Source organism: Equus caballus, chromosome X, assembly GCF_041296265.1.
Source record: "Equus caballus isolate H_3958 breed thoroughbred chromosome X, TB-T2T, whole genome shotgun sequence".
Taxonomy (NCBI): Eukaryota; Metazoa; Chordata; class Mammalia; order Perissodactyla; family Equidae; genus Equus; species Equus caballus.
Genome location: NC_091715.1, coordinates 97,847,110 through 97,874,099, shown reverse-complemented (window position 1 = coordinate 97,874,099; position 26,990 = coordinate 97,847,110).

The window sequence follows — 26,990 nt, the reverse complement described above, 5'->3', positions numbered from 1 at the left end:
TTTAACTTTAGCAAAGTAACCCCATTCTAGGATTCTATTCCTTACAAAGAGAGGCAGCAATAAGGATATATGTCATGGAACATTTATTAGACCAATATTTGTAGTGCAATGAACCTGGAAACAATTTGAACACCTACCAAAAAGGGAATGATTGAATATACTTATGGTCTGTCAACACCATGGAACCTTATGCGGCCATTAAAAATAATAAATTACAGCTATACCTGTTTACTTGGAGAGATTGCCATGACATATAGTTTAATGAAAAAGTAAAGATGCAGAAAGAATATATGGTACAATATTTTTGTATAACAATATTCAAACCCCTTCATAATTGTATGTATTTATATATGTGTATATAAGTATGAAAAATATGGAATTATGCATAGCAATATGTTTTTAACATGATTTATGGAGGACATCATTTAGGCAGAGATGGGGAGAGAGAACAAGGAGAGGTAAGCTAAAAGCCAAAAAAACCCCAACAAAAAGTGGTAGACTACTGCTCTAAAGAAACATAAATGTTATATATTATGATCCCATCTCACTTATATACAATTATATACATATACGATTCTTAAACATAAATATTTAATTATGATAACTTTATAAAGTTCTAGAAAGTAAGATTAGATCTGATTAGGATTGTTTTAAATATTAAAATCAACCTGGGGAGAATTAACAACAATAAGGGATTGAGTCTTCTCATCCAAGAAAGGTGTGCATCTTCAAATACTCTAAGAGGCTTCTACTCGTGTTCCCTGGTAGAGGTTTTTCCTCCCTTCACATAGATTCATCACATTTTGTTTTCGTTGCATTTTAGAAGTTTGAAGCTTTTATTTTTCTTCTTTCAAAACTATATGCTTATTTTTTTAAATGGAAATTACAGTTTAAAAGGACATTCAGTGAAAAGCAAATTATGTGAAATATGACTAATACAATTTCTAGAAAGGTATTGCAAATTTTAGGTAATCATTTGATAATATTTATCACGCATATCTCTGAAAACTCAAGTATAAGGCATCATAGGCAAACTTCAATATAAGAAACAAAAGTAGTTTATAAAAGAATATTCTGTAAATTAGCTGCCATAATCCCATTTACTTTTATTTTATATTTTTGTCCCATGGTTCAATATAAACCAATATTCAGAATTTGGTAGGAATTGTAATGTGAAAATAAATTTAGTTTAAAATATATATGGCATTTGGATTCTCATCCTCATCATATGATTAATCTTCTTGATGTTTCAGGATCCTTTATCAAATGAAATTTTGTTCTTTTATTTTTTCTTCTTTCTCTGGTATTTATTGAGAATTCTGTTAATCAACTGGCAATCTTCTTAATCTTCCCTTATTTGTCTTCCCATTAATCTGGAAAATGGGGAAGCAATTGTTGGTTGATATGAAGAGCATTTTAAAATTTTTAACCAAAAATATTGCTCTTCTATTATTTTCTTCTCTGCTTTTTCTTGGCTCTAGCCTCTGCCTCTCTAATCATCACAATGAAAAGTTGGTATAGGAGGTCTAAAGGGATTGGACAACAACCAGGCACAGTGAAACTAATTAAGAATTTACTTACAGCAAACGTAAGTGTGAAACACATTAAAAAGATTTTTGGGGGGGCCAGCCCAGTGGCTCTGCGGTTAAGTGCGCATGTTCTGCTTCGGTGGTGGGGGGTTCACCAGTTTGGATCTCAGCTTCGGACATGGCACCACTTGGCAAGCCATGCTGTGGTAGGCGTCCCACATATAAAGTAGAGGAAGATGGGCACAGATGTTACCTCAGGGCCAGTCTTTCTCAGCAAAAAGAGGATGATTGGCAGCAGATGTTAGCTCAGGGCTATTCTTCCTCAAAAAAAAATATATACATATATATAATTTTTATATTTCAGTATTGGTTTCCTTTGTGCCTCACTTTATGAAAATTATGCATAAAAATATGAACTAACAAAACAGAAAAACCAGGGGTTGTTATCACCTTTCAAAGTTATTACCTTTACAAAAGGAATCATTCTAAATTTAACTTAAGCAGTCAACATATCTCATCATTTAAAATATAATATAATTTAGAAAAAAATTTAGTGTTATACAAAATTTAAGGAATATTTTTGTTGCTTATAAGTAAAGTATAACCTCTTTGCAATTGCCAAGATGTGAGCTGGATCCGATCAGCTAATTAAATGCCTCCACCATGGGCATCCATTTTATGTTATTGCCATTTCTCTTGACTTCTACTTCGTTCACTTTTGGCATCCTTTAGAAATATTGTTTTAGTTAGAAAAAATATTACTGATGAAAAAATTCTACAACAAGAATGGAGTTCTTAAGTGTGCCCTAAGCATGAAGAACACTAGATCGGGTGGTATTTTGCCTTAGTCTGTGGGTAAATCTTACAGAAGGAAAGCAAAAAGTTAAATACGTGTACACCTGATCCTTGAGACTCCTTCTGCCAAAAAGGGTGTCATTTTGTGCCAACCGTATTGACATTGTTTGCAAGATGGACTTTTAACTATCTGGGTTTGGAATGAGACGCCTAACTCATTGTTCATAGGCCACAAAGGAGCTAACAGATGGCAATAGCTCTGAGTCACTATTCGTCTTGGCTACATTCAAGCTGGGAGCCCATGGCCAAAAGGTAGCTTCTTCCATTTTCAATCCCTCAGCCCTTTACTTCACCTACGGAGTTATTGATTTCAAATAAAGTATCCAAATAAACGTTCTTTCTACTAATCTTTTGAATATCTTCTTAGCATGGTATAAGTACTTGCATTTTAAAGTGGCTTTATCTGAATGATGCTCCTAAAATAACACAGTCATTCCAATCAAGATTGGTTTGCTGCTATGGCTCCTAATGGATATGTGAAATTCATACGTAGACCTTCAAGCTGTAACTATTACCAGACACTATCTCCTTAAAAAAATCCACGTGAGTTTATCAAAGAGACTATGTGTCAATTGGAGGCAATATCATCATCCTTTTAAATCAAAATCTTTGAGATTTTGAGTAACTCTGGAAGGGAGCTTAATAATCGTCTAAAATGATCTTTTCATTTAGAAGCTGAGTAACTTGCCCAAGGACACAAAGCTTCCTAGTTGCAGAGGCAGAATTGAGATTTTAGAGATCGAACTTAGCATCTTATTGTATAAAGTAGAATGCATGTTCCTCTTCATTAAGCTTTGAAATCACCCCTTTTTCTTCTATAGAACTTTTGAGAAGGCAATAGTCCCCTTCTCAGCTAGCCAAAATATTCATGTCAAGAAACCTTAACTAATATTGAATTTTAAAAATAATTTTAAACATATCTAGTCCTTATTATGATTTCTAGTCTAATCCAGTCCAATCTGTGATTTTTTATATTGGAAAATCTAAGTTGGCACCATGCTTCTTGATATGATTTCTATTTTCCTGACTGAGCAATGGAAGATCAGAGAGTTTTAGTGGCCTGTCCAAGAGATCACATCTAGTAAGAGCAGGAGATGGACATATAGAATTCATGTGTCCTGATACTTACCTGTGGCTCTTTGCACTAAAATCTTCAGCCTGAGAGGGTCTTAACATTCAGCATTTCTCCCAGCTTTCGCTTTCTGGTAGTCACTGTGTCAGGGAGTTATGAAATATCAGAATTTCCTTTTTATTAGCAGGCATTCTGTACTCACGGGATTTCAGGGACATTAGTTATAAGCTATGCTCTCACTACAGAAAAAGACATGGCAAACGTCAGAAATAGATGAAGTGATAGAATAAAAGCTGGTAAAGTGCTTTGATGGCAAAGGTTATGCAAGCGTGAAGGAAGACTCTTCTCACACATTCTGTCAATGGGAAAGAGGAGACTTTGAAGTGCAATTTAATGGCCAAACAGAAGTCATAAGCTGACCAGAACTATCTAGATCTTCGTGTCCTTCAAGTGGGCTGTAAAATATTACCGTGGAGTAATGATGATCTACTTTTTATCCAAGAAATGATGGACCAATTCTGTGTACATTTACCTGAATTATTATGCACTGGTGCTCACATAAATAATGCCATTCAATTCGTTTTTAGATTCCTCCATCGAAACTGATGGCAGATGAGTGAAAGCTTTTAGCTGAATATGTGCAAAGGAATGAACTTATTAAATAAATAAATATCCATTGCCTTCATTTGGTGACAGCTCACTGACCTGCTCAGTGATCTCTCCTTCAGGTAAGTAGGTTTGAATACCCCAGATCGTGGACTCGGTGAGCCTCCGGAGCAGCTGCAAGAGTCCTCGATTTTAAAGCACTGCCACTTTGCTTTCCAAAAAACAATTTGGAAGACTGTGACTCTCCCACTTGCCAATAAACACGTTCTAGAAAACCAAGCACAACTTTCATTCTCTGATTCTTTTGTTCTCTGAAACTTTCGTTTTGCTGATGTTCTCAATGTGTATCTCATTATGATTTTAATTTGCATTTCCGTATGCTTATTAGCCATTGGCATCTCTTCTTTCTAAAGTTCCGTTTCAAACATTTTCTTGATTTTCCTTTCTCATTCCTACTGATTTGTAGGAGTTCTTTACATTTTTTTGGATACTAGTCTTTATCAGTTTCATGTATTACAAATATCTTCTACTATTCTGTGCCTTGCCATTTCACTCTTTTGGTAGTGTCTTTCAATAAATAGAAATTGTTAAATCTGTATTCCAAGTCTACTATATTGAATACATTATATTTATTGACTATGATACTTTGATGCTTTATTATTTAAGTTAGACATGTAAAACTTGAATAGCTCTCACAAGACTATGTGAGTATATTGAGCAGAAAACAATAGTCTCCTTTCAGCACTACTCCAACACCCATCCAAAGTTAACAGCTGCCGGATACTTTTCTAGACCTGTGGGTGTGTGTCTAAGTGTGTGTGTGTATGCATGTAAAGAGAGGCAGTATAGAGTAATGGTTATAAACACAACTATTAAGAGTGCAACTATTGAAATCAGATACTTGGGTTTAAATATAATCTCCAAGGTTTTCCAACTATGTGGGCTTTGACAACTTGGTTCACTTTACTCTTTCAATGGCTTCCTCTGCAAAATGAGGATAACACTAATATCTACTTCATGGAGTAGCTATGAAGATAAGCGCATGTAAGGCACTTAACACAGTGTGTAGTCCATAAAACAATAGTAGCTAACATTTATTTAGCACTTAATATGTACCAAGAACTTTCCATGCATTAATCTATTTAACCATCACAATCGTCTGCATTTTTTAGATGAAGAAACTCACACACAAAGGGGTTAAGTAACTTGCCCAAGGTGACATTGCTAGTAAAAGGATTAGTTTATGAAGCCCAGGCAGTCTGGCTCCAGAGTTCATATTCTTTTTTTTTTAATAAAAAATATATATATTCAAAGTATACAACATAACAATTTGGCATACATATACATAGTGCATGTATATGTATTACTATAGTCAAGCTAATTAACATATCTTCTCCTCACATACATACCATTTTTTCTTTTGTGATGAGAGCACTTGAAATCTATTCTTTTAGCAAATTTCCACTATTAAATACAGTATCATTAACTATAGTGATCGTGCAGTACATTAGATCTCTAGATTTATTCATCCTCCATAACTGCAATTTCATACTTTTTGACCAATGTCTTCCCTTTTCCCCCACCTCCCCACCCCTGGTAACCACCATTCTCCAGAACTCACGTTCTTGACTACTATACCATGTGCTAATCTTCCCCTCAAAAATGCTCCATGGACGTTACCTGATATTACATACTTATATAAACATAAAATTTAGTGTATTTTACTACATAAATGGCACTATGCTAAATATGTTGTACTGTCACTTGCTTTCATCATTATACAATATATTAGCAATCTTTCCATGTTGGTGCTTTATTTTTTTAAAGAGCTATGATGTATACTATAGTAATGGTTGCCTATTGTCTTAGTCCATTTGGGCCGCTATAATAAAATACCATAAACTGGGGAGATTATAAATAACAGAAATTTATTTCTCATAGTTCCAGAGGCTGGGAAGTCCAAGATCAAGGCGCCTGGAAGATTCATTGTCTGGTGAAGGCTTGCTTCCAGTTCATAGGTGACCATCTTTTCACTGTGTCCTCACATGGCAGAAGCAATAAATTAGCTCTCTGAGACCTCCTTTATAAGGGCATTAATCCCAATCCTGAGGGCTCTGCCCTCACAATCTAATCACCTCCTAATACTATCAACGTGGTGTTTAGGGTTTCAACCTATGAATTTTGGAGGGACACAAACATTCAAACCATAGCATCTACAATATATTTAAACATTTCTTTGTTGATGGACATTCAGATATTTTCTATCTTTTTGCTATTATGGACAGTCTGGCAATGATCATCCTTATGCATGCATCTTTTGTGTGCACTTGCAGATATTTCTGTAGGATGGATACCTAGTAACAGAATTTCCTGGTCAAATGGTTTGATGTTTGTTTAAGTATTTGCTCAGGTAGGGCATCTCTGAATAAACACCAGTTTTATAAGTTACATGAAAATTACATAGATCTTGATACATTTGCTTTTCAGAATCAGAATTTATTGAATGTTCTTTGCTTCCTTGTCTCTGCTATGGCCCAAATGACTGGCTTTGTAAATAATCATTTTATTCTTTTTGCTTATAAGGTACCTTTCTAACAAATCCTATAATATGCTTAGATAAGAATTTTATAGCCATCCTATTTCCATTCTCCCTTCTTGGAACCAGCCTTAAAATGTCTATCAATTCATTTGTTTTATTGGTAAATTGCACACTCTCAATTTTGTTTTCCTTCTACATCTACACAAACCATCTATAGTATCAGCGTAGTGCAGCCTCTGTGTCTGCTCACTCTCCCCTTACTCCACAAGCAAGTTATCAATCATTTGGGCAGCAGCATAAAAAATTACCTATCTGCTCAAGAAACAGAGTTGATTATGGAACACTATAAGAAGCCCTGTGGACTGCATTCTGCCAGGGCCTTTCCCATAAAGTAGAGAAAAATATCTACGTAGTTGTTGGAACCAGTCCCTTTAATGTTTTCATCTGCCTGGGAGTCCATCCCAGCAATACAAGAGAATATAGGTCGATAGCTTATTTCCCAATCACACACCCTTTTGGAACCTGTCCACTGGTCAAAAAGAATGCTCTTTTCAGATTTCAACTCTGCTAAAGTAACCACCTCCCTACCTTTTTCTTTTATACTTCTTGCTCTTTTAATTGCTCTTTTAAGACTTGAAGTTAGCATGTTTAGAAGGCATTTACCTGTGAGAAAAGTTGCACATTTTCTGGTGAGCTAGAGGGAGCCTGTCATCCCTGAAAACACTTTGGCAACCTGGGGATTTTCTTGACCTCCTTTGTGGGTACATCTCTAGCCTGAATAGATGAGTTGTTTCCTCTTAACAAAAGGTGTGTTTTTTTAGTATTTGAGTCTTTCATACAAGCCTAATAGCAGCATTTCATCGTAATGCTGGTATACTTGAAGAAGAGCAGCTAAACCTATTCATAGAGGGTGATAATGAGAATGACTTATTATACAGATTTGAATATGTACAAGCCTAGTAACTTTTCTAAAGCTGCCCTATTTTACTTTTAATCAAAATTTGTCTGAGTCAGCTGAGATACCCAGCATAATTGATGGTGAAGGCTGAAAGGTCTAAGTTGCTGACAAATACTTTGAGCTCTCAGAGCATTCTAGGATTTCTAATTTCTTTCAGAACCAGCATGAGGGCAATCAGATTAAACACTCAGGACATGTTGGTTTTATTGGGATGCAGATGTAAAACAGGTATATCTCAGTCTTTATTCCTTACCCCCCATCTTTCTACCCCAACCACCTTGGTCCAAGGGAAAAAATACTTGTGTAGTGTGTGTTTTCAATAATCAAAGAGAAAAGGTGTATTGAGTGTCAATTGTGTCCTTGATGGAAAAAGGAATGGATATAATGTTGAATTATTTAACTATCCAGAATTTCCCACCTAACATCACATCCTTATCCTTAAGGTGTGCACAGGAAAGTGCTTGAGTCCTAGTTGAGACTCACACCCCAAATTCCTACATGGTTGCCTACCCTAATAAACTGAGCTGGACTATATATGAGTTGTAAAAGGATCCATTTTTTTAAATAAACATCTTATCTTGGAATAATTGTAGATTTACAGACAAGATGTGAAGATAGTAGAAAGAGTTCTCTTATACCCTACATGCAGTTTCCCTCATAGTTAATATTTTGTATTTCTATGGTACTTTGGTCAAAACTACTGACATTGGTAAACTACTATTAACTAAGTTAAAGGATACATTTTTCACTCTAGTTTTAGTAAAGCAAGGAATGGAGCTTAACCTTGGCATCTTGGATCTTAGTATTCTGATGGTTGAAAATACTTTGGAAAAGTAAAAGTAAAGAAAGAGTATTAGGGAGAAGGGCCTCAAGCCTAGCAGACCTAAGAATCTCATTCCCCACATGTTTGTCCTTAGACTTCACTCCTGGTCCTGCTATGCTAAGAACAGGGGGCAGGACTTCTGGACAACACCAGGCTTACCCTACCGCACCAAACACTTGGCACAGAAGAACAAAAATAAAAGAAAATTTTTCAAAGAGTAAGAATACACCAGAGAGAAATGAGTTTTTAAACATTGTCACTCTTTCTACTAAAAGCTACAGCCCTTATTGAATGTGTGTGTCAGATACCCTCCAGAACATACACTTCATGGAGGAAATTTGTGATTAGGGGAACCCTTAAGACAATTTAATAGGGTAAAGTACACCACAAGCAGTACTCTTTATAAATTGCTATAAAATTATGATACAAATTATTTCCCAAATTTTGATCGTCTAGTTTTGTTATGATAATATCCTTTCACTTAAAAACAGGAATAACATTATTTTATTGGCAACTTTTTTGTCTAAGGAACCATCGACATTGTAGGGGGATTGGATTGCACCTTAGTTTCTGCATTTATTTTGAGTGGCTTGTCCCAAGCCGGGTACTTTAATCCAACTACATCAAAAAAGTTCGGCATGGATGTCTTGTAGCATTGTTGCTATTGCAGTAGTAATAAAACAGCCTTAAAATTTGTTCGAAAAGGATCATAAGTTTTGAGGGAAAAGTTGAGCATAAACGATTAATTGTAGAAATGAATTGCAATAGGGTTTTTTTTTGTTTAGTATTTATTTTTATTTTTTAATTATTTTATTGAGGTCATATTGGCTTATAACATTGTGTAAATTTCATGTGTACATATTACATATCAGTTTCTATATAGACTGCATTGTGTTCACCACCACTAATGTAGTTTTTAACTGTCACCATACATATGTGCCCCTTTACCCCTTTGACTCTCCCAACACCCCATTCCCCTCTGGTAACCACAAATCTATTCTCCTTATCCATGTGTTTATTTATCTTCCACATATTAATTAAATGATATGATGTTTGTCTTTCTCTGTCTGGCTTATTACACTTAGCATGATACCCTAAAGGTCCATCCATGTTGTCACAAATGGCATGATTTTGTCTTGTTTTATGGCTGAGTAGTATTCTATTGAATATATATACCACTTCTTCTTTATCCATTCATCAGTTGATGGGCATTTGGGTTGCTTACATGTCTTGGCTATTGTGAATAATGCTGAGGTGAACATAGGGGTGCATAATCTCTTTGAATTGTTGATTTCCTGTTCTTTGGAAAAACACCCAGTAGTGGGCTAGCTGGATCATATGGTATTTCTATTTTTAATTTTTTGAGAAATGTCCATACTGTTTTCCATAATGGCTGCACTAGTTTGCATTCCCACCAACAGTGTATAAGAGTTCCCTCTTCTCCACATCCTCTCCAACATTTGTTATTTTCTGTCTTCTTAATTATAGCCATTCTGATGATTGTAAGGTGATATCTCATTGTAGTTTGGATTTGCACTGCCCTAATAATTAGTGATGTTGAAAATCTTTTCATGTGCTTTTTGGCCATCTTTATATCTTCTTTGGATAAATGTCTGCCCATATTTTGGATATTTCATATCCTCTGCCCATATTTTGATTGGGTTGTTTGTTTTTTGTTGTTGAGTTGTATGAGTTCTTTATATATTTTGGAAATTAACCTCTTCTCAGATACACTATTTGAAAATATTTCCTCCCAGTTGGTGGGTTGTTTTTTTGTGTTGTTCATCATTTTCTTTGCCTGGTAGAAGTTTTTGAGTCTGACATAGTACCATTTGTTTATTTTTTTTCTTTTGTTTCTCTTGCCTGAGCAGACATGGTATTCAAAAAGATACTGCTAAGACCAGTGTCAAAGAGTGCACTGCCTGTATTTTCTTCTAGGAGTTTTAAGGTTTCAGATCTTTTATTCAAGTCTTTAATTCATTTTTAGGTAGTTTTTGTGTGTTGTATAAGATAATGGTTGACTTTCATTCTTTTGTGAGTGGCTGTCCAGTTTTCCTAACACCATTTATTGAAAAGATCGTCCTTTCTCCATTGTATGATCTTGGCTCCTTTGTCGAAGATTACTGACTACAGATGTACGGTTTTATTTCTGGGCTCTCAATTCTATTCCATGGTCCATGTTTCTGTTTTTCTTCCAGTGCCATGCTATTTTGATTATTATAGCTTTGTAGCATATTTGAAGTCAGAGATTGTAATACCTCCAGCTTTGTTCTTTTTTCTGAGGATTGCTTTGGTTATTCAGGGTCTTTTTTTCTTCCATATAAATTTCAGGATTTTAGGATTCTTTGTTCTATTTCTGTGAAGAACATCACTGGGATTCTGATTGGGGTAGCATTGAATCTGTAGATTGCTTTATGTAATATGGACATTTTAACTATGTTTATTCTTCCAATCCACGAGCATGGAATTTCTTTCCATTTCTTTATGTCGTCTTTGATTTCTTTTGATAAACCTGAAAGATTAAATAACATTTAATAAGAAAGAAATAAATTTCTTTCTTTCGATTTCTGTCTTATAGTTTTCAGTGTATAGGTCTTTAACTTCCTTGGTTAAATTTATTCCTAGGTATTTTATTCTTTCGTTTGCTATTGTAAGTAAGATCATATTCTTGAGTTCTCTTTCTGCTACGTTACTATTAGTGTATAGAAATGCAACTTATTTTTGCATGTTGATTTTGTACCCTGTAACTTTGTTGTTGATAATCTGTAATAGTTTTCTGATGAATTCTTTAGGGTTTTCTATTTAGAGAGTCATCATCCACAAACAGTGAGAGGTTTATGTCTTCCTTTCCAATTTGGATGTCTTTTATTTCTTTTTATTGCCTAATTGCACTGGCTAAAACTTCCATTACTATGTTGAATAAGAGTGGTGAAAGTGGGCACTCTTACCTTGTTCCTGTTCTCAGAGGACTGGCTTTCAGTTTTTCACTGTTAAGTATGATGCTGGCTGTGGGTTTGTCATATATGGCCTTTATTATGTTGAGGTACCTTCTATACCCATTTTATTCAGAGTTTTTATCATAAATGGATGTTGGATCTTGTCAAATGCTTTCTCTGCATATATTGAGATGACTATGTAATCTTTATTCCTCATTTTGTTAATGTGGTGTATCACTGATTGAGTTGCAGTTGTTGAACCATCCCTGCATCCATGAAATAAATACTACTTGATCATGGTTTATGATCCTTTTAATGTATTGTTGAATTTGATTTGCTAATATTTTATTGAGGATTTTTGCATCTATGTTCATCAGTGATATTGACCTGTAATTTTCCTTCTTTCTAATGTCCTTGTCTGGTTTTAGTAGCGGGGTAATGTTGGCTTCATAGAATGAGTTAAGTAGCATCCTATCTTCTTCAACATTTTGGAATATTTTGAGAAAGATAGGTATTAAATCTCCTTTGAAGGTTTCGTAGAATTTATGAGGGAAGCCATCTGGTCCTGAACTTTGTTTTTGGTTTTTGATTACTGTTTCAATCTCTTTACTTGCGATTGGCCTATTCAGATTCTCTATTTTGTCTTGATTCAGTTTTGAAAGGTTGTTTGGTTCTAAGAATTTGTCAACTTCTTCTAGGTTATCCAATTTGTTGGTGTGTAGCTTTCCATGGTATTCTCTTGTATTTCTTTGTAATTCTGTGGTATCTGTTGTAATTTCTCCTCTTTCATTTCTGATTTTATTTATTTGAGTCTATTTTTTCTTAGTGAGTCTGGCTAAAGGTTTGTCAATTTTGTTTCTCTTCTGAAAGAATCAGCTTTTAGTTTCATTGATCCTTTTTGCTGTTTTTTCAGTCTCTATTTCATTTATTTCTGTTGTAAGTTTTAGATTTTTCCTTCTTCTACTGACTTTGGGCTTGGTTTACTCTTCTTTTTCTAATTCTTTTACATGTAGTTTACAATTAGTTATTTCAGATTTTTCTTGTTTGTTGAGGTTGGCCTCTGTTGCTGTAAATTTAACTCTTACTACCACTTTTGCTGCATCCCATAAGAGTTGGTATGTTGTGTTTTCATTTTCATTTGTCTCAAAATATTTTTTGATTTCTCCTGTGAGTTCTTCATTGATCCAATGGTTATTCAGTAGCATATTGTTTAGTCTCCACATATTTGTGACTTTCCCAGCTTGTTTCTTGTAGACGATTTCTAGTCTTATAGCATTGTGGTCAGAAAAAATGCTTGACATGATTTTAATCTTCTTAAATTTATTGAAGCTTGCCTTGTTTCCAAACATATGGGAACCTATCTTTGAAAATGTTCCACGTGCTCTTGAGAAGAAAATATGTTCTGCTGTTTTTGGATGGAATGTTCTAAATATATATCTGTTAAGTCCTTGTGTTCTATTGTTTCATTTAAGGCCACTATCTTCTCGTTGACTCTGTTTGGATGATCTATCTGTTGATGTAAGTGGGATATTGAGGTCCCTTACTATTATTGTGTTGCTGTAAATTTCTCCTTTTTGGACTGTTAATACTTGCTTTATATACTTTGGTATTCCTGTGTCAGGTGCATATATATTAATAAATGTTATGTCTTCTTGGTGGAATGTCCCTTTTGTCATTATATAATGCCCCTCTTTGACTCTCATTATCTTTTTTATGCCCCTCTTCATCTTTCATTATATTTTTTATCTTGAAGGGTACTTTGTCTGATATAAATATGGCCACTCTCATTTTATTTTGCTTGCCATTGACTTGGAGTATCATCTTCCATCCCTTTACTCTGAGGCTATGTTTGTCTTTAGAGCTGAGATGTGTTTCCTGGATGCAGTATATTTTTGGATCTTGTTTTTTAGTCCATCTTGCCTATCTGTGTCTTTTGATTAGTGAATTTAGTCCATTTACATTTAGAGTGATTACTGATATATGAGGGCTTAATAATGCCATTTATATCTTGTTTTTTAGTTATTCTATATTTCCATTGCTTCTTTTCCCTTGTGTTTCTGTCTGCCATTTCAATTTGGTGGCTTTCTGTGATGGTTTTCTTAATTTTCTCTTTATGATTTGTGACTCTGCACCGATTTTTTGTATTGTGGTTGCCATGAGATCTGTGTAAAAGATCTCATAGATGAGAGAGTCCATTTTCTGATAGTCTCTTATCTTCATTAGCCTAAGCATGTTCCATCACTGTCCTCATCCCCTTCTGTGTTTGTGTTGTCACCAATTATTCTTTTTTGCATTGTGAGTTCGTGGCTAAATTGAAATGTTTATAGTTATTTTTGGTGCTTTCTTTCCCTTTATCTTTTATGTTATAATAAGGTGTTTGTTAGCTTATTCTGATAGACAGCTTCAATTTTCAGATTTTGTCTGTATGTTTATCTCCTTGCTCAAGGCTTTTGCCTTCTTTTTTCAGGTAAGAGGGCTACCTTCATCATTTCTTGCAAGGGGGGGGTGGTCTAGTGGCGATAAACTCCCTCAGGTTTTCTTTATCTGAGAAAGCTTCTATTTCTGTCATATCCGAAGGATAGTTTCACTGGATAGAGTGTTCTTGGCTGATAGTTTTTGTCTTTCAGTATTTTGAATATTTCATTCCACTCTTTCCTAGCCTATAAGGTTTCTGCTGAGCAATCCATTGAAAGCCTGATAGGAGTTCCTTTGCAGATTATTTTCTTCTCTCTTGCTGCCCTTAATATTTTTTCTTTGTCATTGACTTTTGAAAATTTTAATATTAGGTGCCCTGCAGAAGGTTTATTTGTATTGATGTAATTGGAAGTTCTATTTCCTTCATGTACTTGTATGTCCAGTCACTTTCCCAAGTTTGGGAAGCTCTTAAATATTATTACTTTGAACAAGGTCTCTAGTCCTTCTCCTTCTGTAATATCTATAATACTTATGTTACTTTTCCTAATTAAATTAGATATTTCTTGAAGAATTTCTTCATTTTTTAAAAATCTTAGTTGTCTTTCTACTGCCACCTGAAGCATTTTCAGATTTCTATTTTCAAGGTGACTAATTCTCTGCTCCACAATTTCTACTCTATTTTTTATGATTTCTACATTATTTTTTACCTCACTAATTGTGTTCTCCATATCCAGAATTTCTGTTTGGTTTTTTTTAGAGCTTCAATCTTTTTGGTGAAGTATTCCTTCTGTTCATCAATTTTATTCCTGAGTTCATTGAATTAACCTTCTGAGTTTTATTGTAACTTGCTGAGTTTCTTTATGATAGCTATTTTGAATTCTTTGTCAGTTAGATTGTAGTCTTTTGTAACTTCACTTTGGTTTCTGGAGAGTTGTCATTTTCCTTCTGTTCTGCAGTGTTACTATAGTTATTCATGGTGTTTGATGAATTTAGTCTCTGCCAGTAGTAATCACCTTTTCTTATTTAGGTACAGCTTTGGTTACTTTGGTTCTGGTCACCCGGGTCTCGTGTTCCTCCAGTGGCTCTCTGCAGGCTCAGATGCTGCTGTTCTGTGCACCACATATACTGCTGTTCCCAGATTGTCTTTGGGTGCTGGTTGTGCCACTGGCAGGAGGGCTGGGTTCATGATGTCAGTGTCACTGGCAGCATCCTGGGGCCCCAGGAACTTGTATTCAGACCTTGCTGCTGGTGGAGCTGGTTTTGGGTTCACTGCCACTGAGGTCTGGGTCACAGGTTCTGCTGTGGTTCTTACTGCTTCTGGTTGCAGATCACCCTGCCACCAATAGGGGGCAGGGGGCCTTTTTTCTGTTCCCGCCCCATCTGCACATAATTGTGCTAGTTGGCCACTCTGCATTCACACAGTCTGTACCACATTCACTTGGAGTAGCACCTTCATGTATGCTGAGCTGCCACTACTTGGGAGGGAGTGTTCATGTGGGCAGGGCCACTATGGCATGGTGAGTGCTCCCGTGGGCGGGGCTACTGCTGCTCCACAAGCATTTGTGCACTAGCTAAGCTGCCCCACCTCCACTCATAGTCATGCCAGCTGCTGTGTGAGGATCTCTGTCCTGGATTGCTGTCTCTGGGGAGAGGGAGGCGGCTGTTCTCCCAATTCCATTGCTTCTCAGGGATCCAGTCCACTCCCCTTCAGATGTACAGCTGCATGGATCTCTCAGCCATCCTGTTGTGCTGTGAAGGGACTTCTCTGTTGGTTAACTGATGTCCATTTAGTTGTAACTTAGAGACAAAGGGAACAACTCACTCTGCCATGATGCTGATGTCACTCCTATGCAACAGAGTTTTAAACTTACTTCTGTAGAATCATGAAACTCCAGAAAATGTTTAAGATTCAGACATGTCTGGAATACTGGAAAATAATTTGGTGGTGATATTTTAAACGATGGCTAATAAAATGGTCACAATTCTGTAGCACCATGTAAAGAAGACAGGACTGCATTGACTAAATATTTTGTTCAATGGAATCACAATTTCAAATTGAAGTTGCTTTAGTAATAGGAAGTACATCTCAGCCTCATTTCCATGTTTAAATGTGTCTTCCTTGATGAATACTATGATCTATAAAAGAAAGGCAGTTAATTTGCAACAAGGATCAACAATCAAATGGTTGAAATGGGCATTCCAGAAAATGCAGACAAGAGAGCGCCTTTAACCAACTCTAATTTTGAAATTCTCTTCCCTGCTTACATTTTGGGTTTCATCAATATTTCCAGGATGTTGGCTGTCCTGTCAAAAAAGCACATTGGAGAAATAGGATAGTAGGCATCGTGGAGTCAATTTTGGCCGTCAACCTAAGAAAACCAGTTACAACGCTAATCGATGCCATTAATGGCAATCTGTCCTAGGAAGTGAGCAGGCTGCTAAATATTCAAGAAAAGCTATTGGACTGATCACAAGAAACAAATCCTCGTAGTATGTAGTCTAGTAATAGCAATCCCAGTGACACTGCACATCCCAAATCCCCAGGTTCTACTTAGTGTCTGCTAAATGTTTTGAACATGTGAGCACCATTGAGGTGCTAATTGTTGCTGTTTATCATCCTTGGCTATAAAACTGTAAAAATCTGAAGAAGTGATATTTAAATGATAATTACCATTCATCCCTTCAAACAAAAAGCCTTGAAGCAATTTACCTATTCTTACTCAGTAGAGTTTGACGAGCCAGTTTTACCATGAATTTATTGAAAGACTATGATCTTGGCAATGTTTCCAGATCAGTGTGCCATGACAATTTGAGCCATTGTCAAAACACTGTGTGTGTTAAAATATCCTGAGTTTCTTTACCCCTAGGCAGTTGCTTTTTTGCCAAAATCCTTGTTTCTAAAGTCACTGCTTTCCGCTCCTGTCTGCAACACAGAGATAAAAGCCAACTAGTTCCTTTGAGGAACATAGTCAACTGAATAGGGCAATCAAGATTAAGGAGGAGTTCTCCAGTACAAATGCAGTGGGTGTCCTGGACTGAATTCCACAAATCTAAAAGTATTTACAAGCATTCAGTTACAAACTACATGGGAGATCCAAATTTTAAAATAAGCTCCATACTCAAACTTTTTGTTATGTACAGCAAAATTACTTGACATTTGAGGTTATGGAATTGCTCTTCAACCTCTAGAAATAGTCATCAAAATTGGAAAAGGTAATAATTAAGCTTTCAAATACAACAACATTAATCTTCAGATATCCAGAACACGGAGACCTTCATTGCCAAAAATTTCACTGAATAAAGCCCTAGCCTTTTTGTCTCAATATATTCATGCATGTCCTGAGGTCTAAAAATAGAGTGGGAAAATAGTCACTCCACTTATAACGAATTGAATTTGGAACTGTGCTAAATTCTAGATACGTCTACAGTTCACTTCACCTCTGTAATCTGTTCCTTAATCTTGATGTCCTGTTTTTCTTATTTGTAAAATAAGATAATTAAATCTTGCTTCAATAATTGCTCACTATTAACTACATTTTGCAGCATTATTCATTTGACCAAGATATTTTCATGAAATAACAGAATGTTTCCATTTTTATATAGTCTCTAATTATTGGAGACTAGGCTTATGCTAAGAATGTTCTTGTGTTCTTATGGTGCTTCTGGACTAATTGAAAATAGGCCGTTTCTATTGTCTAGGTCACATTCCTAGATAATTTTGGTAATTATACAATAAGATTTTTTCGCAGCTTACCTATTCATTATAAGCAGAAAATTATGCTGGAGAGTATTCTTCTTCCAGCTGTCTGACAACCTTAAGAATTGCTTTCTAGATGCAATTTGAGGAAATAATTCATCTTGCAACAATAAATGTTCCTTTAGACAAAATGAAATGGAGGACTGAACATGTATTAAATTAATTGGAGACAACCAGTCCTAATTTGGATAGTTTAGGGTCTCCAAATCACCTGAATTATTCAAACTATCTGTCTCTCCTACTGAGGAACACCGGTTATTGCTTAATAGTTTTTTAGCTCAATAGACCAGGCTCTAAAAGACCTTAAATCAATCTAACATTGGTCAATGGTAAAACAATAGAAAGCTGGATGTCTTTACTCTATCATTCATATACCAAACACATATCTGGCATCGCTTTTCATAAGTCATGTTGAACAATTTTCTGTGATGACTAAATCACCATCAGGGAATTTTAAACAAGACAAATGCATTTACATATAATAGGATTCCAAGTAACTGAGAAGTCCTCTTAAGACAAATCATGCTTTTCAAGCACTCCATTCAATGAAACCATGTCCTATTACTAAGAAAAGGATGCCATATTATTTGATAACAATTTGGAGTGCAAACTGCAGCTGTACTTTACTGATATGACAAGTCAGAAATTGATGCAAATAATACTCACTTATATTTGTAAACTGCTTAATGTTTTCCAAAGAATATCCACATTTTTATCTCATTTGATCCACATACAAGCACTGGGAAGGAGATAGGGCAAATAGTGGTTTTTTTCATGACAAATAATGAAACTCAGCTTCGAGAAGAGGAGTGGCATGTCCTTCATGTATATGGCAGAGCTGAAACTAAGCCTTTGTCTACTGACTTCAAATCTTGTTTCGTTCAGTGAACAGGATGTTTATTAACTGAAAGTAACATTTACTGAGACCATACTTTATGCCAGAAACTGCACTTAGATTTTTATGTGTATTATCTCATCTACAGCTAACAGATGAGGAAATCAAGACTCAGTGAAATTAAATATCTTTAATCAAAGTCAAACAATTAGTGAGTGGCAGAACCAAAATTTGCACGATGTTCCTCTGATTCCAGAGTTTGCATTTTTTACCACTTCTTATTCTGTAATTTCTTCCACCTTCACAGGAAGGATTTTAACTGGGTATAATTGTCCCATTTCCACTTTTCATTACACTAGCTTAAAGAACAGGCAGGGACCTCTCTATTTAATACCATACAGTGCTTATTGTCGTTACTTTTCAGTTCTCTCTTCTAAATATTCTCCTCTAAACTTTCAAGGTACATTTTCCATCCTTTTAATCATTTTCAATGTGTTCAACTAAAGTCTATAAGTTCTCCATGTTTCTGTTTATAATAATGACTTCTTTTTGATGTCTTATCTAATCACACATCCATATACTCTTAATGTAGAAAACATAGAACACAAGGAAAAAGAACAAAAGTTATCCTAAATACCATCAATGCAAGATAAAGTTGGTAATGGTTAAATTTTTTGGATAAGTAGAAGTAGAAATAAAGATTATGCTAAGTGCTTTCACATATTTAATGCTCACAACAACCCTTGGAGGTAGGTACTATTCTCATATCCATTTATACATAAGCAAAGTGAAGCTTATGTAGATTAAATTAGTTATTAACATTCATATAGTAAAAGGTAAATCAAGAATACAAACCCAGGACTGTCTGTCTGTCCAGGTATGTCTGCCTGGAATCATACTGCATGTTATTGCTTCACAGCCTGTATTTGGTTTTCAATTATATCACAAACATTTTTCCTATTCAGTAATCTTCAACATGATTTTGGATGGCAAGTTGGAATTCTATCTTAAGAATGTAATACAACTTAAAGAATCCCCATAATTGGGGTCCAATTTTTTTTCTGTCACAACATTGTGCTGCTGCGCCAAAACCCAATATTCCACAACTAGTTTTCTTCTGGGCGTGGTATCCATGCAAGGTCCAGGTCTGACTATGTTTGGTACCCTTTTTGCTCCTTTCCTTAGAGAAGCCTTGCTGTCTCCAGGCTTTAATTACGTGGTTGTCCTTACCCTTAAGATTCCTGGTGCAATTGATTTCAAGTGTTGACTTTCAGTGATATTGATCCACAGTGGAGTAGCACCCAGTCTTTCTTGACCTTCATGTTTGTTTCGCCCTCACTGCTAAAAATTCACTCATTAAAACAGTCAAGTTCTTGGTTGTATGAAAAGGTATGAAGACCGGTTGACTTAAGGATAAAAGACGTGTGTTGCAAGTATATCAGGTAGCTTAAAGAACTGATGGAAAGAAGGAAGAAAAAAGCTCAAAAGTAAGCCATAGTCAAGGGACATCAAGCAGACAAAATACTACCAGGGACAAATAGTCTGGCTAGGTTACCACATCACCACCACCACCACCAAAAACATCGCTTTTGGAAACACTTGGTGCAGCACTTTTTCCTTGAATAGTTACTAAACTCTTCTTGCTTCCTTTTAATACTGTCTTTATCTTCAGTCTCAAGTTGGTGTATCTAAATGCACCTAGATCATGTTCCCAGATGCCCCTTGTCTGTCAGGGACTAAGGGAAGGAAGAATCTCCCTGCTATAGCTTCTACAGTACATTACTCCATCCAATCAATAGGGCACATAATGAGGAATTTCTTCCACATAAGTAGAGCGTTCGAATGCTAGGAAGCCACATAAGTGACAAGTACCCATTCCAGTGGTATTTAAGGGATTTCCCTTTCTCAGGTAGGGCAGTTATGAAATGGTTGCTCAGGATCTTTGATCAGTCTTGTTTCTTTGTTCTATACATTGCAAAAATCTTACAGGTTTGGGGCTTGAGAATGGCACCCTTCGCTGAGTTCCTGACTTGATACAGAGTCCCCTCTAGTTTTCCTGTTAGTTTGCAAGTCTTCACAGGCATTACAAGCACTTTAAAATGCTTGCATTAAACAAATCAATGTATTTAAAACACAGTGCACTATACGTATAGTAATATCTGGAGACAATATGACAAATCTAAGTTTGAGAAAGGCTTGTGTGAACATGAGGCCTTGGCCAAGGTGGCCCTTCTACACAGCCCTTTGCTCAACTCCCCCTTCTCGCACTGACCCCCACCAATAAGTTTATTTTCCTTTGATGATTTAAGTCAGTTGAGTGGAGGAAAGATCCAGGAAGTATTGAATACCTCTACTCAAGCTATCCTCTTTCGCAAAATCTTTTTTGCATGTACTAATTCATGGGATCTTGGAATGTCTCTAATATCGGGGCAAAGTCAGGCCAATGTTGAGCATAATGGTAAGCAAAACCCTAGATTTCTTTATAATAAGTACTTTTCTACTTGCCCCTGTGTCACACTACCCCTTTGAAAATGTGTAGTACTTCTCCTTATTATTTTAGAATAAATTACACTTTAATTGTATCAATTAAACTGTTTTGGTGGCTGTTAATGACTTGGAGAACTGGTAAAGTTTCATTTTCTGAGCCGTGGCATTACTACATAAGATGGTTTAATTTTATATTACTAATAAATTGGCAAAAAAATAACGGTTAATTAACGTTGGTTAATTGAATCATTATGGAAACAAACACTTGCATGCACCTCAAGAAGAATTAAGTGAGAAAACCAGGCTGGGATGTGCATTGTAAATTTTTCCTAATAACTGGTGATAGGTGCAATAATGCTCTCTTCCTGTCCACCTGATTCATCATGAAGCTTTCAAATCAAGATTGAATTTTTTCTAACATTGTCTGTCACATTAATACTAAGCTTTCCATTAACACAACACAGTAATTGCAGAACAAGATTAAATACATTTTAACATGGTAAGTTCCTTTTCAAAACCATCTTTCATTTTCAGGAAAATGTAGACACCTGGCCCCAGGCAGACATATATTTTTATCTGTATGCCATATCACTTGAATCCAGTCATAGACATAAAAAGCAATGAGCCTCTAGTAGTTAGATCATTTTAATTCTTTGGGTATATTTTACATGATACAGGTCATTGAAAATGCAAAGCCACAGTAGCATATTTATTTGGTAGAATCATTGGAGAATACTGGTTCCACCACTAAATATGCTACCTTCTTTACATGAACTTGTCACTCAGGAAACATGAAAACAGTATAGACAGTATCCTGCTGAGATTTGACCATCACGGACTCTCGGTAACTTTTTGCACTCTATACCTTCACTTCCTTCAACCAATGCTGTACTTCTCTTCCATAACCAATCAAGTGTCTTTAGTTTCCCATTTGGACTCCTTCTTCCCAGTCACTTGGATGTACTCAAGCCTAATAATGATCTGATATTAGATCAAAGCCTCACCCTCTTCTGCTAGAGGAGACAACATCCTGACCACATATGTAAGGTCTTCATATCCATTTCCACCCACCCAAGCATATACAGTCCCAATATTTTCACCTACTGTATAGTATTATATTCACCTACTGGTGGATATATTATTGGAAGGCAGAAGTTTAGAGAGGAAATGAATAATCTTTTGATATTTATGGAAAGTCCAAATCCCATGCAGCTCATAGCTAACTTATGAGAAGGGACAGCTGTCAAATATTTTTGGTAGATTAGGCAAACTAGTCTATAGATTAGGCAAACTAGTCTACTCATGCCCAGTGCCTGAAAACTGAGAATATTTTAAGTATGTCTTCAGGAAAGAAGATTCTCTACTAATAAAGTGACTGACCTAGTTTAAGAGTGGGTCACAGAAAGGAGTAGAACCGATAATACTTGGCTGCATGAGTGGAATGAAGGGGAAAACAATTAGATGGACTGGGCCAAACTTGGATATAGAAAAATATGAATTGATCAGTAGGTTCATTTCCTCTCAATGCTTTCCCCTGCTAATTGTGTTTTGCTCACTTGGTCATTGGATCTTGATTCATTTTCTGCTACTTCATTATTTTCAGCACAAGTGTGTTTCTTTACATTAGATACAGTTGCTAGTTCTCACCTGAATATAACACTTGTCTTTGTGGGAAATTATCAACCTTTTTAACACCTGTAGGGTAAGATTTACGGCAGAATGATATTTTAGAAGTATTTCTCTATCTCATATGTGATTTTTATGTACTGGGTATCCCACACATTCCTAAGTAAAAGCTGAGTAAATCCATTTTTAGAAATTAGGTAATTAATATTCATTCTTTGTATTCGTTAGTCAAATATTTTATTTTCTTTGGAAAATCTGTGTTTAACCTGAAACATGGCACTATTTTACGTCAATTATGTTGGATACCAGTAATATCTTTTTCTGTCAACTTCAAAATCAGTATATGCAAAGTCAAATAATTTTTCTTTTCCCAAATCTACTTTTTGTACTCACTTATAACCATGAATAGAGATCATCCAAGCTGCCTTAGACTCTTTCTTATCCCTTCACTCACACTCACCCAAATACATCATGCTTACAAGCCCTGTTGATTCTATTGCTGAAATCACATTGGTACATCAACCTCCTTCCATCTGCCCCAGTTCAAGTTCTCATTATCTCCTGCTTGGATTGTTATCTGCTTCCAATCCACTGTTCACAAAACTGCCAGACAGAACTTCACAAACAGTGATCTGACCAAATAATCCCTAAAGGTAAAGCCTTCTAGCTACCAGGATATTTTACAGCTTCTTAACATGGCCAACAGGTCCTTATTTCTAGGCCAATGGTGTAGATTACACCCCAATTATATCCTTTTTGGGGCTTATTCAGTCTGCCTTTTCCACAGTTAATAGCATGAACTCTCCCCACACTCTACTGCTGGATTTTCAAAGAATCCCAGGCCTTCTTTGAAGTTCTCATGTTGTTTCTTCCCAAAGGGACATCATACAGCTCCTCTGTGTATTTTGCACATATATGGCACAAGTAGGTGGAATTTGAAAGGTTCAATTAATAACCAAACACACAGAGATTTTCTTTCTACTTTTGGAAACCTCTCGTAGAAATGATCACTCCTAACATAGTATCTGTTACGAAGAAGGGTATTCTACTTAACACAAAACACCAGTCTTTCCAATAATATATTATCTGCTAATGAACAGCTATGTGGTAAAGAGAATTTAAAAAAAAATCTGGGAAATGAGAGAGAGGCTATTTAACGATAGTAAAAAAAAAAATAAAAGGTTAGGTAAGAGAAAGAACTTCCCAACCATACAGAAAGTGCTTAGTAAAATACATTTGAAACCTTTCCTAGGACCTCCCAGGAGTCTACATAGCTATGTGTTTGACTTTTCCCAGAGGTCTTTTCAAAAAGACTATTAGAATTAGAGGATTATTTTTCTTTTACATTAAGGTATTGTTATGGTTCTTGTCCTATAAAGTAACACATACTCATACAAGAAAATTTAAAAACATAAAAAAGCAGAAGAAAGAAAAAAACACGCAGTTTATCATCCAAAGAAAATGATTGCGAACATTCAAAGATATTTTCTTCCAGGCTTATTGCATGCATCATTTTTATTTTAAAAACTATTTTTCTTTTTCAAATGAAAATAATTTGCCGTCTTAATGTCATACTCAATGGTGAAAAGCTGAAAGCATTCCTATAACATCAGGAGCAAGACAAGAATGCGCACTCTCACCAGTCCTATTCAACATGATATTGGAAGTCCTAGCCAGGGTAATTAGACAAGAAAAAAAGTAAAAGGCATCCAAATTGGAAAAGAAGAAGTAAAACTGTCACTATTTGCAGATGACATGATATTATATGCAGAAAACTCTAAAGACTCCACCAAAAAACTATTGGAAATAATAAAAGAATTCAGTAAAGTTGTAGGATATAAAATCAATATATGGAAACGTTGTGTTTCTGGTAGCAAACTATCAGAAAGACAAATTAAGAAAACAATCGTATTTGTGCTTACATCAAATACAATAAACAACTAGGAATTTTTACCTAGTAATAAATTTAACCAAGGAGCTAAAATGCCTGTACACTGAAAACTATAAGACACTGATGAAATAAATTGAAGAAGGCACAAATAAATGGAAAGATATCCTGTGTTCATGGGTCAGAAGAATTAATATTGCTAAATTGTCCATACTACCCAAAGAAATCTACAGATTCAATGCAGTCCCTATCCATATTCCAGTGGCATTTTTCACAGAAATAGAACAAACAATCCTAAAATTTGTATGGAACCACAAAAGACCCTAAATAGCCAAAGCAATCTTGACAAAGAAAAACAAAGCTGGAGGAATCATGCTCCCTGATTTCAAATTCTATTACAAAGCCATAGTAATCAAGATAACATAGTATTGGCATAATAACACACACATAGATCAATGGAACAGAATAGAGAGCCTCGAAATAAACCCACACATCTATGGACAGCTAATTTATGACAAAGGAGCCAAGAAAACACGATTGGGAAAAGACACTCTCTTCAATAAATAGTGTTGGGAAAAGTGGACAGCCACATGCAAAAGAATGACAGTGGACCAGTATCCTACAACATCCTTCAAAATTAACTTGAAATGGATTAAAGATTTGAATGTATGACTTGAAACCATAAAACCCCTAGAAGAAAACATAGGTGGTAAGCTCTTGACACTGGTCTTGAGAATGTTTTTTTGGATTTGACACCAAAAAAGGCCACAAAAGCAAAAATAAATAAGTGACTACATCAAACTAAAGAGCTTCTGCACAGCAAAGGAAACCATTATTGAAATGAAAGGCAGCCTACTAAATGGGAGAAAATATTTGCAATCATATATCTGATAAGGGGTTAATATCTAAAATATATTTTAAAAACTGATACAACTCAATAGTGAACAAACAATCCAATTAAAAAATGGGAAGGAGATATGAATAGATATTTTTCCAAAGAAGACGTGTAGATGACCGACAAGTACATGAAAAGATGCTTAACATCACTAACCATCACGGAAATGCAAATCAAAACCACAAGGAACTATCACCTCACACCTGTCAGAATGGCTATTATCAAAAAGCAAGAAATAACAAGTGTCAGCGAGGATGTGGAGGAAAGGGAACCCTTGTGCCTTGTTGGTGGGAATGTAAATTGGTACAGCCACTATAGAAAACAATATTAAGGTTCCTCAAAAAATTAGAACTACCATATGATCCAGCAATTCCCATTCTGGATATTTATCTGAAGAAAACAAAAACACTAACTTGAAAAGATAGAGGGGCCGGCCTGGTGGTGCAGTAGTTAAGTTTGAACATTCCGCTTCTTGGTGGCCCGGGATTCGCTCCTTTGGATCCCGGGTGTGGACATCGCACCGCTTGACAAAAGCCATGCTGGGGTAGGCGTCCCACATATAAAGTAGAGGAAGATGGGCATGGATGTTAGCTCAGGGCCAGCTTTCCTCAGCAAAAAGAGGAGGATTGGCAGTAGTCAGCTCAGGGCTAATCTTCCTCAAAAAAAAAAAAAGAAAATAAATAAAGAAAAGATATAAGCACCCCCATGTTCATTGCAGCATTATTTACAATAACTAAGATATGGAAACAATCTAAGTGTCCATTGATAGATGAATGGATAAAGAAATTATAGTAAAAATATATAAAATGGAATATTATTCAGCCACAAAAAGAAAGAAATCTTGCCATTTGTGACAACACGGATGGACCTTGAGGGCATTATGCTAAGTGAAATAAGTCAGACAGAGTAATACAAATACCATATGATCTCATTTGTATGTGGAATCTAAAAAATACGAGGCATATTGTTACAAAGAACAGATTGTGGTTGCCAGAGGTAGGGGGTGGGGAGTGGGCAAAATGGATGAAGGAAGTAAAAAGGTACAAACTTTCAGTTACAAAATAAATAAGTCATGAAGATGTAATGTACAGCATAGCGATGGTAGTTAATAATACTGTATTGCATATTTGAAAGTTGCTAAGACAGTGCATCTTAAAAGTTCTCATCGCAAGAAAACAATTCTGTAACTATGCAAAGTGATGTATGTGAGCAAGATGTTACGGTGATCATTTTGCATTATATACAAATATTGAATCATTATGTTGTGCACCTGAAACTAATATAATGCTGTAAGTCAATCATACCTCAATAACAAAATTAAAAAATAATTTTCTACCTTGTTTCTTTGTGTAAAGGAGGCCCTGTTCCTCTGAATAAGAAAATTACAGATAAGCAAGATGATGAAACAAATACATGGGAACATTTTAAGAGAATGTTGTTGCTACATCTCAGAAAATGGTAAGTCTTTCTTTTTTAGGAGAAGCCTACAAATTTACAACTTAAATATCCATTTTAAAAAGTATTCGAAACATTATAACAATCGGGGAATGATCCGCTAGTACAGCTGACATATTGACCTCTTAATATTGCCTTACGAGAAAAAAAAACTTGTGCGAGTTAAATTGTTTCACAAAGACCTTTATGCAGAAATTATTCTCTCATGAAAAATACTTCAGTCAAGCTGCCTATAATGCAAAACTCGAGCATTAAATTAAAGGTCAAGAAGATGTTAATGACAGGCGTGCAAAGTTCAGAATCTCTTCATCCCT